We start from the raw sequence: 15,255 nt of genomic DNA on the forward strand, positions 1-15,255 counted from the left end.
GATTTGTTGTGGGGTAACATGTACCAAAATTTGGCAAATTGGAGCACCAGAGCAATGTAGGTCATTTATATGGACCAATTCAATCTCAAATACAATGATATACATTTACTCATCTGTTAATTTCCTATTTAAAAACTACTGTCCAAGAAAGATGTCAGGATGCAAGAGCTGTAAGAATATCCTGTCAGGCAAAATTAAACTACAACTTGTAAACTTCTCTCTTTTTTTTTTTTACAACAGTTTGTTCAGTGAATTTGAACTTCATACTGCTTCCAGAGCGACCTTGGAGGGGCTGGCCACAAAATCCCTACACACACTTTTCTTTAGAGCTCTCATGTGCAAACTGTTTCCAGCGTTGTGTTGGTTGAGGTGGGAGCTTGCTTCTTGAAGTGTGGTTCGGGAATCCCCTGAGAGGTTGTTAGGAATCCAGTTTTGGCTCTGCCCCAGATTAAGTTAACTAGGATGTGCATTTTTAACAAGATCTCCAGGTGATTCCTATTTATGTTGAAGTTTGAGACTCAGTGATATAGATGACCTAAAGATACACTCTTCTCTTACAAACTTAGAAATATGGCATAAAATAAAATAAAAATCATTTTTATTTTAGAGCTGAATTCCTAATAAAGTAGGGATCCAAATCCATAAAGGCGAAATAACCAGAGGGTAAACAGAGATGAAGAGGTGAATGGTGGGAGCGCCCACACCAGGCTGAGTGACCTAAAGCGCTGGGATTCTGTAATAGCAAGCAGAACTGGGCATGGCTGTGAGCCTGGGCAAGACAGGAAATTAGCATGTAACTCTCACAGTAAAGGCATCTAATAAAACGAAAGATTCACTCCTAATAACACTCTTGGGAATTAGAAGAAAACTTAATAATACACCTGCCAAAAAACTACATTGAACGTATTTTTAACGCTGAAATACTCACTCTTATTATTACTAACAAGAAAATTATGAAGAGGTATTCCGCATCACTATTAACCAGACAAACGCAAATCGAGACCACGAGGGCATACCGCCATCATACTGGCAAAAATTTAAAGGAGTGATGACACCTAGTGTTGGCCAGTATGTCAATTCACAGCATACTCAGTGGGTGGTCATGTAACTTAATGGAATTAGTTTGGGTAATGGTTTAACATTACCTCTTAAAGAAGAATGTTTGCGTAACCTATGACCCATTGATTTCACCCCTAATGAAGGCCAAGAGAAACTCTTATCCGTTACAACAAGGAACATGCGTAAGACTGTTCACAGCAGCACTTATCACAACAGCAAAAAGCTGGGAACAGTCCAAATGTCCATCAATGGGAGCAAAGGTGGAAAAACCTGTGGCAAATACTGTGGTAAAAACAGTGGAATGTTCCATAATGGTCAGACATAATGAATCACAGCAGCACTCAAAAATAGGAGTAAAATTTTATAACAAAGTGAAAAAAATTAAGCCCCCAATAAGATTATATATAGCAAGAGAAAAGGAAGCAAGGGACTGCTGAGTGGAAATCAGAGTGAATGACTTCTAGTGAAGGGAGGCCAGGATATGAGCTGGTAGGGGCTGCTGTGCAGTTAGATGCATGTTATTACCAATGTCTTAGCTTTTATTTTCAGTGATAGGCTTGTGAATGGTTTTTACATGGTAAGTAACTAAATAAAAGCAGGACAGGAATGGACTTATGTTGAAAGCATGTCTTGCATGAAGAATTACGTACCCAAGTTACAATAAACACTATTAACCTTTTATTTAAAATAAAATAATAATCAACATTTAATGAATTATTTAAATGTCAGTGTGCTAACTGCTTTTATAGGGATTAGCAGAATTTAGTCCTCACAATTAATGTCTGACATACACGATATTACTTATCAAGTGTTCTCACCACAAACACAAAAATGGTAACTATGTGATCGATATGTCAATTTGCTTGACTATGGTATCATTTCACAATGTATACATGCATCAAACATCACAACATCACACTGTGTACCTTAAATATACACAACTTTGTCAATCATATCGCAATAAAGATGGAAGAAAGTTATTATACTCAAATGAGGAAATTCAATACAGAATGTATTTTTTGGAAAATGGAGCAAAAGTATAAAGTGGAAATTTCAGTATAGTCCTTATATTAATATTACAGAAATAAATAGAAAGCAGAAAAGGAAAAGAAACAAAAACACTACAGAAAGACAAAATGTGCCACTAGAGTACAATTTGGAAAATTTCAGGACCCATAATTAAAATGCAAAACTATATTATGTAATATAAAAAGGGTCTAAATAATAGGTACATAGCTATGTTCCCAAATAAAAAGTTGATATTGTAGAGATGTCGCATTTTCTTAGTTTGATTTGCATTTTAAAGTAATCAAATTAAAATCCCTGTGGAAAGTTTTTGGTAATTTGACCAATAGCTATTAAAGCTCCACCTGTTAAGAATGTATTAGTAAGAATGAACAACTTAAAAAAGCACCAAAGGCCAGTATTAGTTTCCTAGGGCTATTATAATAAAATACCACAAACTTAGGTGGCTTTAAATAACACAAATTTATTATTTCACAGTTTTGGGTATCACAAGCCCAAAATAAAGGTGCTGGCAGGGCCGTGATCCCTCCAAAAACTCTAGGAGAGGATTTCTCCTCATCCTTCCCTGCTTTTGGCAGCCCCAAAATTCCTCAGCTTGTGGCAGCATGACTGCAATCTCTTCCTCCATCTCCACAAGACAATCTTCCCTCTGTGTCTTTGTCAAAATTTCCCTCTCCTTATAAGGATACCAGTCAAATTGGATGAAGTATGACCTCATCTGAACTAATTACATCTCCAATGACCCTATTTCCAACTAAGGTCACATTCTGTGATACTGGGGTATTACGGATTCAACTTACCTTTTGGGAGGACACAATTCATACCAGCCAGTAAGGATGAAAGTAGTTAAAAGGGAATATCAAGTTATGAAAATTCAAACAATGTGGTACTGGCTTAAAAACTGAAGGAGAATCAAGCAAATGAATGACTTTCCTAAAATCCTGTTGTGCACATTGACTCTTTTTAGGAAAATATCATTTGATTCCATTTTGGAAATCATATCACCTAATGAATTCCACTTGGATTTGCACTGAATTTTAAACCATAAAAACAATAAAATATATGGTGATCAAGAGGATGTCTATGAAAATATGCTAAAGCAAACCAATTTTAAGAAAAATGTGAGGGATAATATTAATATAGTTTTTATAAAGTGATCCCACACTTCTTGTAAAATGAATGAAAAACAAGGAAATATGTGGAGTTTTCTATGTGTATATGTCATTATTTGTATTTGGGCCTAGAGGGAGATGGGGTACAAGCTTAATGTAGATAATGGAAGAGGTATGGAATGAATTAGTTTTTGGTGTAGGTTATTAAATTTGTCAATTTATGTATCTAAATTCTTTCCTTAGGTAAACTGTGAAAGGACTACTGTTAATATTCACAGTGTTGACAAAGAACACTTCTATTTTTAAAAATGAATGAAAACATCAGCCACTCACTTGATTTTGTGTGCTTAGTCATTTATCCTCTCTAAACACACACTTCCCATCTAAAACTGAGAATGAAATAACGGCTTTTAATAATGATAGCTGTAATAAGAATGGTAATGAAATCATTAACATTCACTGAAGGCTTACTACAAGGTCAGGAACTGTGGGAAAGCCTTTATATGTTATCTCATAGCGTATCTATTAGTCAGATACCATCATTAATTCCACATCATAGAACTGATGTTTAGGACTGAATTCTTATTCAACATATGGAAAATACTTCTGTAAATTAAAAAGCTACTTAGAAGCATAAAGGATTATATTATGATAACAACTGATTTCATGCCTATTAAAAGCATTTAAAAGCCAACAGGTAACAGTCTTGTATTTAGAATTTATGTGCCAATTAACAAATATTAGTACTTGGAAGTTTTTCTTGCTAGCTAAGTTTACTTCCATTGTTAGTTTTATTCTTTTGTTTTATTTCATTCAGCAATTATTTAATGAGCACCTACTATGAGCCAAGTGCCACTGTTGGCACACATGCACGGTATTATCTATGAACAAAATAGAAAAGAATACCCCTCTAGTAGACACATCATGCTCTACTTTGTGGGGTTGGAGATGCAATAAATAAAGAAAAAAAACATAATTAAACAATGAAATTAGGTTAGAAGATAATAAATGTGCAAAAAACTAAAGAGCTGATCAAAATAAAGAGATAGGATTGGTGTGAGGATGGTGGGCAGGTCGCTCCTCATAGGAGCACATCAGGATACGTATATTTGAAGAACAACTTGAAGAGAGTAATGAAGTTATCAATGACATGTAATTGATTCCTAAAAGTTTGCTTTCATTTGAAAGAATAAATTCCAATGAATGGTTAAGGAGCTGTATTTTAAAAGCTTGTAATATATACATACTCTTATCTATTTTTGATTAAGACACACTTGAGGATCGGATGAAACATATGGTCCATCTATTCTGAAAAATGTATTTATGATTATATACATAAATTCACTTTTTGGATTTCAAGGTTCACCAACCTACTAATGCTTATTCACAAACCCTCTAACAGTTGTGCATGATGTGTAAAATTTGCTTAAGACAATGCAAAATGCTTAAATTTGATTTTGCAATACAAATGTATGAATATATTTCATGTTCTTAAAACACATATGAAACCAAGCCATCACAACTCTGAGCAGCACTTAACATTTTAGGAGGTTGGGCAATAAAAAATAAAGAAGAAACATTGTTTTCGCTTTATATCAACACTGTATAAAGATACTCCAATTTAGAACTCATTCACAAGAGCCAAGAAAAAAATTACTCACCTATACACTTGTGAAGACTTACTTGGGCCTTATACAAAGAAAATGACAAAACTTTCTAAGGTATTTAAAGGGCAGTTATGGAGGAGACACACGCACACATATGAGACCTGAGACAGATAAGTCATTATCAAATATTTGTTTTCTCAAAAATACTTTCATGTTAAGAAAAATGTTTTTGAAAGCTAAATACGTTATTAGCAATTTGAAAAATGAGGTTGAATTTTAGGTGTTAAGTCTTCATTAGTTGAGATTATACAAGGAAATGCTCAAAAAAGAAAGGTAGTGAGAAATACTTGGGGTTGTAAATAATACATGGTTCATTAATTAAAATAGCATTGCAACATTAATTTAAAAAGATAACACTACAGCAAAATTGACTGCTTAATGGTACTGGCCCACTTGGCATTTCTGAGGTCTGAAGTACGCTATGAAAATGAATGAAAATTCCACTTCATAGAATGCAAATGTATATAATCAAAACGTGTACATTAAACATCGTGATTTTTTCTATAATGCGTACCTCAGTAAAGTGGGAAAAATAAAGGAAAAAGAGAACTCTTTTCTTGATGGCATTTGTATTGACCAAACTGAAGATCTTTAAAAACATTGGCATCAGCCACTCTTGTGCTTTCTGACTTTAAAACAAGTCACCAATCTTTCCTAAGACTCACATTTCCCATTCTAAAAACAGCAGACAATGACTATGTCAGTAATAATAAAGCAACACTGGGAGCAATCATAATGAAGTTTGGAACATTCACAGATGCCTCTTCGAGTGTTGGGGAGTGTGGAACAGCCTTTGCGACAATGAGCTCTTTCTCCCCTCAAACTTCTGATGCCACAGATATTATTATTCATTCTATGCTGCATGACTGCCATTAAGAGTCAATGAGGCAGGATATGGGGAAATGTTTGTAAACTAAGAAGTGACTTAGAAACCTACGTAATTATATCATTAGTAAATCTGATTCTGTCCTCCCCAAATAGCATATAGCAGGGCCATGTAGAGCCTACACGCCTAGCTACCAGAACGTAAGCACTGATTCTTATTCCTTACTCTTTCCTTCCTTCATTCAGCAAAGATTTATTAACTGCCTACTATGTGTGAGGCACTGTTGTTGATGTGTGCGATAAATCGCTGAAGAGAACAGAGATCTCCGCAGTTGTGAAGGTTTCATTCTGCTGGGAGGAGAAAGACGAGGAAATAAGGTGGCCAATTCATCTCAGTTTGCTGGGGACTTTCCCAGTATTAAAACTGAAAGCCCCAGCCCTGGGAACCCCTCAGTCCCAGGCGGACTGGGAAATTGTTCACGCTGGAGAAGACACAATGAGTAAATGATTAACCTTTGGCTAAAATGTGACAAGTGATACGAAATGAATAAAATGTAGAGAGGGTAAGGGGCGTGGGAGATCTGAGGACAGGGATCAAGATGCTGAATTAAGTTAGAGGTCAGTGAATTAAGATAGGAGGCCTGGTTGTACAGGTGACCTTGGAGCCAAGATGTGCAGGTGTTTTAAGGAGGGAACCCAACTGATACCTGGGGGAAGAGAATTCAGGCAGAGGGAACGGCCAGTGCAAAGGCCTGAGGCAAGACTTTCCTGGGGGTGTTTGAGGAACAGCTAAGAGTTGAGAGCAGCTGGAGATCTAAATCTCTCTCGTTTTGGTTTCAGGTGTCTGCCAATGCAAATCGGCAGAAGCTGGCAAACATCCCTCTTCACACAGTTTCACTGAGGGCCCAGATTCCACAGGAGAATTCTAGCAGCCAGAGTGTGAAGAGCAGGGAGGGGAGCTTAGCTGCAAATCAAAGCTACTATCTGACTTGTTTTAATGGCTACCTGTCGACACAATGTGAGGCAGAGTCAGCAGAACCTAATTTTAAGGGTTAAGTTATCTGGGAGGAGAAAGAAGGCAGGGGGAGGTGGGAAGGGGAGAGGGAGAGAGAGGTCTCTAATGAAGTGCTGGTGGGGTATTTTTAAGAGATAAAACACTTTGCAATAAATGATCTTATGTTTATATATTATACAAATGACACAGTTAACCGGGATTAAAAATTGAATGTTGATTGGAGAACTTTCAGGAAGAGATTGATTTTTTCATTGTATACTGTTGCCCTATATTATGCATGAGGTTGAAAAAACTGTTTATAACCAAATAGAAAATGAATAAAATACACTTAAAATATGAAAATAGACTCCGGGGACCCTCTTGTCATGGATGCTTAATAAGCAATCTAACAAGTAAAAGCCTCTAGTGTTCCTATCTTGAAGAATAGTATTTGCTCTTCAGACCTCTAACAATCAGAATGACTCACCCCCATTTAATGCTACTTGCATGGCAGGTGGAATACTTAATTGCGATGTAGATTATTTTATTAACTCATTACCAGAATCTGAGCTGTGGGCACTTCCAACTCCACACCTCAGATTTGTCATGAGAATTAAATAAGTCAGTGTCATGAAAACACTCTGAGAAACTCAAGAGCCACAGATAAAGTGATTATATTATCAGAGTATTATTTCCACTCTTTACAAAATACATTCTTTCATACCATGTTGATTTCCTAATTAGAAGCCACATACTTATTTACCAGCATATAACTATTTGAGTGATTATTATATCCTTACATTAATGCTCCCTGTTCAATTATCAATCTGCTGCATGATATATATGCTGTGATGTTCTAGAAGTTTAGAAAAAAGAAAAGGAAAAACCTGACATCAAGAATCCAGGTGTGTGTGTGTGTGTGTGTGTGTGTGTGTGTGTGTGTGTGTGTGTGTGTGTGTTTATATATATATCTTAGAATAAATACATGTACATATCTATACATCATCCATTCTACAAATATCTTGAGTCCCTAACCTGTGCAGGGGTCTAGGCTTGTACTTAAGCATGGAGAAAAATTCAGAAACACATGTAGCAGACACTCAACATTGGTTAAATCAAAGATGTGGAGCTAGGCTTTTAGGAGGGGGTTCATTAATTTATTTTTTACATATCTTTACTAGTTTGATTAGTCAGATTCTGAAAATACTAATTGCAATTTTTTAATTAGAAAATGTACACTTCCTAAGAAGTGAAAGTGAAGCTAGTCCAATCATTTGCTTTGGGATCTTAAGTAATTAGTCGTATACCAGCTATGATATTTATACATATACAAAAGAAAATAATACAATTTCTATTAAACCTAATAATAATGATAGTAATTGAAGTGATAATGGTTATAATTACTTAATTAAGGTTTATTTATAACCACAACCTCGATGGCACTCCATCTATAAAAATAAAAATAGTATTAGTTAATATTAATAAAAACAGTAGAAATTAGAACAAAAATATATAAGAATCCACATAATTTCATTGCTTGTCATAGGTCCATCATTGTCCTTTAGGGTTTTATTATCACCATCACAATTATTTGCCACTCATATATTCATACTCACAATTTATCTTAAGCTTCAAATATGCCAAAAACTAAGAATGCTTTCCTAAATGTTAAGCCAGCATGCACATAGTGAGTAATACTGCTAGAACATTAGAATCCAGGTTGAACTGATTATCTTTACTTGGTGACAGTTTGATTTGCCTCACCGCTATCCAGCCAACTGACATCAAGGACGCTCAAAAAAACTTTTAACCTGAGTTCCCACTAAAACAGAAATAAACAACCCTGGCTTCAAACACAAGGACGGGGAGGTGGGGAGTGCAGGAGTACACATCCAAGAGCCATCTGTTGCCATCCTGATTTTTGGTAATTCGCAGTCCTGTGTGGATATGGTATATATTTGGTGATACTGTTTCAAGGGACTTAGAATAAAAACACTATTATCCACAGAGATAATCAAGAAAAGACAACTTAAAAACAAATGGAAACTAGTAAGAAAATTAGGAAGGTATTCAGAAAAATAAATTTGAACTCAATAGCTTCCATGAAATGCAATGACTAGAATATACAATGGCAAAAAGGAACCCACAAACAAAAGAAAGTAAGAAAGTAAGTTACCAACAATAAAATCATCAAAAGTACTTCAGGGACCACATTAAGCAAATTCAAAATTTTAAAGTAAAATATAAAATAATAGATCAGTGAATACACAAGCCATATTCGTGTATGGGAAGACTCAACATTGCCAAAAATGTTCATTTTCCTGAAAACGTTTTATAATTTCAGTTCAAGGATAAGGGGGAAGAAAAAAAGTGTCAATTTAACTCTATTGGTATTTGGCAAAGCACTATTACAAGTTATGAGCAACTAAAAGATGGTGAAATTAACCAAACTGACTTCAAAACTGAACTAAAATGTAAGAACTTCTATACCATTACTAAGAGATAAAGCAGCTTTGTCATAATGGCAAAAACAATTTAAAAGATAGATTAAACGACCAAACTTATGAGAAAAATTCTGTTGGGAATATTTTGTTATTTGAGGATATAATAAAGTTAAATATTAGTTTACATTATAGACACAAAATTGGACCTGGACAGATACATAAGGAATGTTTTTGAGTGAGAAAGCAATTTATTGAATAACAGATGTACACTACAATCCTACTTTTCTGAAATGAATACAAGTAGACACAAATTATTTGTTCACCTCTTACAGTCACAGGAATAAACAATACTCATTAATAATAATAGCAGCCAATCATAATTATATACTGTTTACAGGTCAAGCACTCTGTGTATTTTCATGTGTTTTCATAAAAGTGAAGTGAAATAGTTATCCCATCAGAGAGTTCATGAAGAGATAAGATGAGGCAGCTGGTATCACAAATACTTGAATAATAAACAAATAATGGATTAATAATAAATCAGTCAATGGATTATTAATAGCCTGAAGTCTAAGAATGTATATGAATTGATAATAAGCTTGGCTTCTACACAGAACCTAAATGCTTATTGAGCAAGAACTGGACATTAGGGTTCACCCTAATAACTAATACCTTCACATATGGCTATAAATTTTCTTTAACAGAAGATGACCCCTAAAAAATCTATACTTTTCATCAACCACAAACACAACAGTGAAAGAGTTGACCCAAAGTGTATACCACTCCATGTTTGTCTATGTGCCAGATCTCAGACACAATATTAAGACATTGTTTGACTTCTGTGATATGGCAAAAAATAAAATAATATATGTATATAGCAATTTGTAGATTGGGATTTGACATTCTAAATATCACAATGCATCAAACAAATATTTTAATACTCTTGTAAAAGCCTAGAGAATCAGAGAAAGTTAGGGTAATATTCAATTCTAGGAATAATAGCTAAGGTCAATAAACAGAATTCTGGAAAACTTTGAGTAATGGGAGAGTTTTAATTCTGTCAGGGTAGCATGAAGAACTTTGCAAACTCACTCCCCAGATAAAGAAGCATAACCAATGAAAACTACAAAAAGTGTCTCTGGAAATTGTCCTAAGTCCATACATCAAAGGAAGAACCACTTACTCAGGCAAAATTTATTAAAACTTGGTAAAAACAGCACGAGTCTGTGACACTTGAGCCATGACCCACTTCCTCTCTCTTCCCCAGCTCAGGTTGATGGATCCTCAGTTCCCAGGCTATAGCCAAGAAGATAGACCCTCTGTCTCTCTTCTCAGTGCTCAATCGAGTGATACAGTATTTAGCTGGAAGGGGCAGGCTGCGGGCACTTCTCATCCTCTTCGATTCCAAATTGAAACGGTTAGATTCCTTCTGAGATCAGTCTTCCTACATCCATCCCACACTAATCTGATGTAGGTTCTATCCTACATGCAACTGCCTGAAAATACTGGGGCCCAAATCTCCCTTGGCCTAGCTTGCTTATTAGAAAGACATTCCACATGGGAGAGGTAAGCTGAGTAGACCAGAGTCTAACACCCCGCCCAGTATACAGATCAGTGGCTCAAACACTTTGTGCAGGGAGAGAGAGAGTCTATAAGAAACGCATGACCCAAAACTCTGTTTAAAAAACAGAGTATGGGGATGTTCAAGACTAAGGGTGCTATTGAAAACAATAGCTATTTTGGTAGTAAGAAAATAAAAGAGGCAGGCAGCTTCTTTAATTAAGCAACAAACTAAACCATAAGCTTGCTGGTTCAACAGAGAGAATGAAGGAAAGGGGCAGGTAAGAAAAGCGAGGCATCAGAAAAACCATCAAAGACTGGCCCCCAAAACTATTCCTGCCTGAATTTAATTGGGTCAGACTTCAGAGCATTTTATTCCCAAGGGCATTGCTAAAAATAATTGCCAGAGCAATCCACTGACAATTAGTGAAGCCTAATGACTAGGTGTGATATCAGATGAGGCAGACAGCTTAACAAAGATCAGGGAAAAAGAAAGTGAGAGAGCCTTGCTTAAACCACTGTCATCCCCTGGTAACTTTGTGCACTTCCAAGACTGCGCCCTTTGAGAAGCAATATCACAGCTTCATAGTGATGGAAAGTATGATTCACTAAGAAAGGCCAGCCAAGTCACTAAACAAGTGAAAAAGCAAACAACAAAAATTATAAGACAGGAAGATAGAAATCAAGAGTTGATATATTACCTAAAACATTAAATTTTCCACAAAAAATTACAAGATATACAAAGAAATAGGAAGCATGACACATATAGAAAAATAAAAACAGATAACAGAAACCGCTGGTGAGGGCCCATATATTGTCTTTAAAAGACAAAGACTTCAAAGCAGCCATTATAAATATGTTCAAAGACCTAAAAGGAATCAGGCTTAACTAAGTAAAGAAGCTATGATGGCAGTATCTCACTGAATAGAGCACACCAATAAAGACATAGAAATTGTTTAAAAGAACCAAACAGAAATTCCAGAATTAAAAATTATAATAATTGAAATGAAAATTTCACTACAGTTAGTTTAACAACAGATTTGAATTGGCAGAAAAAAAAAGGAAACATGAAGATATATAGAGATTACAGAACATGTAAAATAGGAAAAATGTAAAGAAAATTGAACAAAGCCTCGGAGAAATGTGGGACACCATTAAGAACATCAACATACATGTAATAGCAATATGAAAAGAGGGAAGAAAAGAATAGAAAATTTATTCAAAGAAAAAGTGGCTCAAGTTTTTCCAAATTTGATGAAAAGCATACATTTAAACAAAAACCAGCAAATTCTAAGTGCTATAAAAGTGCAGAGACTTATATCCAATTGTTATAGTAAAAATGCTGAAGTGCAATTACAAAGAGAAAAATAACTTGTCATGTATAGAAGATCCCCACTAAGAATAAGAGCTGATTACTCATCAGAGAAATATGGAAGCTAGAAGGCGTGGGAATAACATACCTGAAGTGCCGAAATAAAAGAATGAAATGTAAGTATGTTCAGTCTTGTATCCAAAGACTTTTGTACCAGAAGTCTTATATCCAGGACAGCTATCTTTCCAAAAAATAAAATCAAATGAAGATATTCTCAGATAAACAAAATTTGTTGCTAGTGAACCCACCTTGTAAGAAATATTAAAGGAAGCTTCTTAAACTGAAAGAAAGTGACTCCCAATGTTATTTAAAATCCGCATGAAAAAACAGGAACGCTGATAAATGTAATTATGTAATTACAAACAAAAAACTGTATAAAGGCATATTTTTTCCTCCCTCTTTCTGTTACCTGATTTAAAAACAAATGTATGATATATACTATACAGTGATGTAAGTCAATTATTCCTAATTAAAACTGGAAAAAAATAGATACTGTACTTGAGTGTATATAAAATGTAGAAAGTAATATTTTAAAAAATAACAGGAAAAGAGGGTGGGTGGAAGCAAAGTTGTGTGTGTTAGAGTAAGTCAATTACCCTGTATGGTTAACTCAAATCCACAGAAATAATCATAAATGGTAAGTATGCTAAAAGAGCAAACTGTAAGCATACACTTGCCCTTTTTTTCTAAGCTTCTTTAATACACATAAAATATAAAGAAATCATTACAGCAATATATTGTTGCGTTTGTGATATGTACAAAAATGTATAACTATAATAGTATAAAAGGAAGAAGAGGGAATAGTGATATATAGGAGTAATATTTCTGTATCTCACAAGATTGGTTTAACATTCTAAAATCAAAGGAAAAGAAAAAATAATATAATTTGAATAGATGCTGAAAAAACACACCCTTTTATTTTAAAAATAAATTCTTCTAAGGGTTTAAATAGAAGGAAAGTCTAATTAAGGATATCTATGATAAACATACAACTAACAGTACATTCAGTAGTGAAAGACTCAATTCTTTTCACCTAAGATTGAGAACAAGCCTAAAATACTGGCTTTTAGTTCACTTATGTATCATTATACTGGAGGTACACACCAGTACAATAGGGAAGAAAAAGAAATCAAAGGAATACATTTTTGGAATAGAAATCTAATATTGTCTTTATTTGCAGATAACATAATCATGTTTAGAAGATTCTAAGGAATCTACACAAAAGCTTCTAAAACTAATAAATGAATTTAACTAGGTTGTAGGATACAAGTTTCACTATATAAAAAAATCAACTGTGTATCTTGAAAAAGCAACAATTAGAACATGAAATTAAATAAACTTCACTTACAATGGCATAACAAATAATTATTTTGGAATAAATTAAATAAAATTGTGGAAAACCTATAATGGAAAACACTATAAAACATTGCAAAGGAAATTACAGTACTAAATACATACAGGGAGGTGTCATATTCCTGGATTGGAAGAGACTCAATAGTTTTTTAAGATGTTAACTCATCTCAATTAATATATACAGTCAATGCAGCCCCAATCAAAATCCTAACAAGCTTTTTTGAATAAATTGGTAGTTTCAATTTGTAAGTTTTGTGAAAAGACAAAGGACCTACTAACATATGAACAATTTCAAAAATGAACACATTTGGATGATTTATACGACCTGATATCAAGAACTACTACAAAGCTTTAGTATTCAAGACAATGTGGTATTGTTTTAAGGTTAAATGTATATATCAATGGAATGGAGGAGTTCAGAAATAGACTAAAAATGTTTGGTCAGCTGATCTTTAACAAATTTGCCAGCAAAATTCAATTGAGGTAAGACAGCATTTTCAATGGTACTGAAAAAATTAGGTGTCTGTATGGAAAATAAAATTAACCTCTACCTTTAGCTCACATCATACACAAAAGTTAAATCAAAATGGATTACAGAACATTATTAAATTTCTCAAAGAAAATACAGAATAAAATCTTTGTGTATTAGGTCAAATATTTCTTAAAAAGAAAATAAAAGCACAAAAAAGTAAAAGAATAACTTAATAAAATGGACTTCAAGATAAAAAAAACTGGTATTTGAATTATATAGTTAAGAAAACAAAAATGCAAGCCATAGAGAAAATTGTCCCAAAACACATATCCAACCATGTGATTGTATCCAAAACATACAAAGAACTGATACAATTCAATCAGGAGATAAATGACTCAATAAATAAGCAGTCTGTAGACACTTTACAAAAGATAGACATGTAATTAATAAATTTATAAAAAGATGTTTAACATCAATAGCCATCAGATAAATGTAGACTAAAATGAAAGTATAATACCACTGCATACACAGAATGGGTAAAATAAAAAAAAAACTAACATTACTAACTGATGTTGAGTTTATGGGAAAAGTATAGTTCTCATCCATTGCTGGTGTGAAGTCAAAATTGTTTAGTTGCACTGGAAAAAAAGTATGGTAATACTTTATATGTTTAAATATATGTGGACTATATGACCCAGTAATTCTACTCTTAGTTATTTACCCAAGGAAATAAAAATACATATTCATGCAAAAACATGTACCTAAACATACACAGCAACATTATTTATAATAGCCCTCAAATGGAAGCAAATCAAATGTCCGAAAACTGGTAAATGAACAAATTCTTGTACATCATACCAGAAAATTCAATCCAACAACGAAAGGAATAAACAATTGATACGTGCAATAACATAGATGAATCTCAAATGCTAAGGCAAAGAAGATAAAAAAATATTTCATTGATATGAAATATCACAAAAGGCAAACCTACTGTGTGAGAGCATTTCAAAAGGTGCTTGAAGCCAGGGCTGGAAAAGGAGAATGAATTCAGAGGAACATGAGGACATTTTTTAGGATGATAGAACTGTTCTGTATCTTGACTATGTATACTTAATTGTATACTATTACTAAAATCCACCAAAATTTACACTTACAATTGGTGAATTATATTGTATAAGAAACAATATATTAGTAAACAATAAAGAGGAAAATGTTAAGAGGTAAATATCATTTGGCATCAGAAAAAATGCAAATTAAAACCACAGAGATACCACTATAATCCACCAGAATGACTAAAAGTAAACAACATTTGATAGCTGACAATGTTGGTGAAGACGGTAAACAATTAGAATGGTCCCACATTGTTGGTGG

The sequence above is a fragment of the Manis javanica genome, chromosome X (genome assembly GCF_040802235.1).
Source record: "Manis javanica isolate MJ-LG chromosome X, MJ_LKY, whole genome shotgun sequence".
Lineage (NCBI taxonomy): Eukaryota > Metazoa > Chordata > Mammalia > Pholidota > Manidae > Manis > Manis javanica.